Here is a 4232-nt window from a genome sequence, read left to right on the forward strand (position 1 = left end):
GTTAAGCTGCGCCAGGTAAATGGCCCTTTATTTGGGGGGGGGCAAACTCTGGGGGATTTTTGTTCATTCGTTTCCTATGCGTCCAAGCAGTACAAATATATTGCACGAACTTGTGGTTTTAAGTTTGCAATGCTCTTGGATCTGCCGTGGGTTGTTGTTTTTTTCAAACTCTGGGGGCTTTTTTGTCCCTTTATTTTGCATGCTCCAAAGCAATGCAAAGACATTGCACAAACTTGTGGTTTAAGTTTGCAATGCAATTGGCATTGACAAACCTCTTTGGGGTTTTTTTGCAAACTCTGGGGGCTTTTCGTCCCGTTATTTCAAACGCGCCCAAACAATGCAAAGATTTTGCGCAAACTTTATTTGCACTTTAAAGTTACCTAAGTGCCGCCTTCTATGAGGTTACGGCCGTGAGAAGGTGGCCTACACTGAAGGAGATGTGGCTGGCGTGCCGTTCTTTTAACTACGCTAGGGAATGGGGAAATCCCAGAATTGTAAGGAAGTGGCAGGTCTTGGAAGTACAACATTAAAGAAGGGCAGGCGAGAGGAGAGGAGCCTTTGTCATCATAGTGCTGTTCATGGTTCAGAAGGAAAGGAGGTTCACATCTGTGGAGCCACCACCCTAAAGGCCCTGCTGGTCCCTTTTGCCACCTGCCTAAGAGATTGTGCTGGGCGGCACTTGACTAGGCCCTCTGCAGTTCTTAATAACTGGCCAGGATCATATGGGCAATACTTTAGATAAAGTGCCCCTAAACTCTTTAAGATTTTAAATGTTTGCACCAGTGCCTTGAGGTGTGCTCAGAAATGCCCTGGTCACCAAAACTGGCATAATGTGCTTTGTCCTCAACGGCATCCATTCCACGCAGCTGTATTTTGTACCCAGTTGAAAGTTTCCAAACTGTCTTCAGGGGCAGCCCCTGTGGAGAGTGAATTACTGTTGTTGTTGTTGTTGTTTAGTCGTTTAGTTGTGTCCGACTCTTTGTGACCCCGTGGACCAGAGCACGCCAGGCACTCCTGTCTTCCACTGCCTCCCGCAGTTTGGTCAAACTCATGCTGGTAGCTTCGAGAACACTGTCCAACAATCTCGTCCTCTGTTGTCCCCTAGCACATGCATAACTGCTCCCTGCACACACACACCCCCTGAGTGCTCAGGACTGATACGCAGAGATTTTTGCAGGCTCTCCTTTAATTAAGCAGTTCTCAGTCACACAAGCGAGGTGCGTCGAGAGGTTACTCCTGTATAAAGTCACAGACAGCAAATCCCTTTCCATCAACAGCTGTCTTAAGCTGTCCATTCTCCATGGTGCTTACATGCCAGTTGTAACAGTTTGGGATGCTCATCCCATATCGCAAGGGCTCAGGGGGTTCACATCAGGGGAGCAACTTGCCAGTAAAGGATGATAATCTCTGGATAGGTTGGAAGGCCCTCTGTCAGGAATTCGTTTGCTGCGATTCCTGCATTGCAGAGAGTTGGATTAAATAATAATAATAATAATTAATTTATACCCCACCCATCTAGCTGAGTTTCCCCAGCCACTCTGGGCGGCTCCCAATCGAGTGTTAAAAACAAGACAGCATTAAATATTAAAAACTTCCCTAAACAGGGCTGCCTTCAGATGTCTTTTAAAAAAAGAAGCTGGTAAAATGCGGTCTTGACTATGCTACCACTCAGTGGATTTGTAACTGGCTGACTGACCGAACCCAAAGGGTGCTCATCAATGGTTCCTCTTCATCCTGGAGAAGAGTGACTAGTGGGGTGCCACAGGGTTCTGTCTTGGGCCCGGTCTTATTCAACATCTTTATCAACGACTTGGATGATGGACTCAAGGGCATCCTGATCAAATTTGCAGATGACACCAAACTGGGAGGGGTGGCTAACACCCCAGAGGACAGGATCACACTTCAGAACGACCTTGACAGATTAGAGAACTGGGCAAAAATAAACAAGATGAATTTTAACAGGGAGAAATGTAAAGTATTGCACTTGGGCAAAAAAAATGAGAGGCACAAATACAAGATGGGTGACACCTGGCTTGAGAGCAGTACATGCGAAAAGGATCTAGGAGTCTTGGTTGACCACAAACTTGACATGAGCCAACAGTGTGACGCGGCAGCTAAAAAAGCCAATGCAATTCTGGGCTGCATCAATAGGAGTATAGCATCTAGATCAAGGGAAGTAATAGTGCCACTGTATTCTGCTCTGGTCAGACCACACCTGGAGTACTGTGTCCAGTTCTGGGCACCACAATTCAAGAAGGACACTGACAAACTGGAACGTGTCCAGAGGAGGGCAACCAAAATGGTCAAGGGCCTGGAAACGATGCCTTATGAGGAACGGCTAAGGGAGCTGGGCATGTTTAGCCTGGAGAAGAGGAGGTTAAGGGGTGATATGATAGCCATGTTCAAATATATAAAAGGATGTCACATAGAGGAGGGAGAAAGGTTGTTTTCTGCTGCTCCAGAGAAGCGGACACGGAGCAATGGATCCAAACTACAAGAAAGAAGATTCCACCTAAACATTAGGAAGAACTTCCTGACAGTAAGAGCTGTTCGACAGTGGAATTTGCTGCCAAGGAGTGTGGTGGAGTCTCCTACTTTGGAGGTCTTTAAGCAGAGGCTTGACAACCATATGTCAGGAGTGCTCTGATGGTGTTTCCTGCTTGGCAGGGGGTTGGACTCGATGGCCCTTGTGGTCTCTTCCAACTCTATGATTCTATGATTCTATGAAAAATACAGTGGTACCTCGGGTTAATAACTTAATTCGTTCTGGAGGTCCGTTCTTAACCTGAAACTGTTCTTAACCTGAGGTACCACTTTAGCTAATGGGGCCTCCCGCTGCCGCCGCACGATTTCTGTTCTCATCCTGAAGCAAAGTTCTTAACCTGAGGTACTATTTCTGGGTTAGTGGAGTCTGTAACCTGAAGCGTATGTAACCCAAGGTACCACTGTAGGATAGCTGCTTATTTCCTTGACATCTGATGGGAGGGCTTCCACAGGGCGGGCGCCACTACTGAGAAGGCCCTCTGTCTGGTTCCCTGTAACCTCACTTCTCGCCGTGAGGAAACCACCAGAAGGCCCTCGGAGCTGGACCTCAGTGTCCGGGTAGAACGATGGGGGTGGAGACACTCCTTCGGGTATACTGGACCGAGGCCGTTTAGGGCTTTCAAGGTCAGCACCAACACTTTGAATTGTGCTCGGAAACGTACTGGGAGCCAGTGTAGGTCTTTCAGGACCGGTGTTATATGGTCTCGGCGGCCGCTCCCAGTCACCAGTTTAGCTGCCGCATTCTGGATTAATTGCAGTTTCCGGGTCACCTTCAAAGGTAGCCCCACATAGAGCGCATTGCAGTAGTCCAAGTGGGAGATAACTAGAGCATGCACCACTCTGGTGAGACAGTCTGCGGGCAGATAGGGTCTCATCCTGCATACCAGATGGAGCTGGTAAACAGCCGCCCTGGACACAGAATTGACCTGCGCCTCCATGGACAGCTGTGAGTCCAGAATGACTCCCAGGCTGCGCACCTGGTCCTTCAGGGGCACAGGTACCCTATTTAGGACCCCACAACCGCCTGGGGTCCCTTCCAACTCTACAATTCTATAAAACCTGGGGTTTAAGTTTGCGATGCAATTGGCTCTGCCTTGTTTTTGTTTTTAAATGTATTTGCTGTCAGTATATACCTGCTCAACAGTCAACATATAATTCCAAAATGAGCTTCTATTTAATGCAGACTCTATTTAATCTGCAAATATAGAAGCCAGTCGGCTGGAAGAAGCAGAAAGGGGTATTTTCTGTCATCTGTGGCTTGACCCTTCTTAACTGGAGATGCTGAGATTGAACCCTGGCACGGCCAGCATACCGAACAAGCGCTCTGTTTTGCCAAGTTACAGCACTTCCTAGTTAGTAAACCGCCTTATATGGAGTAGGAACGATGGCCCGCCCACCTCCATACGGCCTGCACTGGCTGGCAGCAGCTCTTCAGTATTTCAGGCAGGGTTCTCTCCCAGGATGTCAGGATTTGAACCCAGGACCTTGGTGTACTCAAAGTGGATGCTCTACCTCTGAAGGGGCTTGGGCTGGCCAATATTGCAGGCACATTCATGCCACAAACAGAGAAACAGGCAGTTCTGGTTGGACGATTTCCCCGCTTGCGACATTCAAGCGTCTCACAGCCCATTGGCAAGGAACAAAGAACAAAGCTACCCTTTTGGAACATTCCAGAGCGGCCAGGACTT

The sequence above is a fragment of the Podarcis vaucheri genome, assembly GCF_965113315.1.
Source record: "Podarcis vaucheri genome assembly, chromosome: 10".
Lineage (NCBI taxonomy): Eukaryota > Metazoa > Chordata > Lepidosauria > Squamata > Lacertidae > Podarcis > Podarcis vaucheri.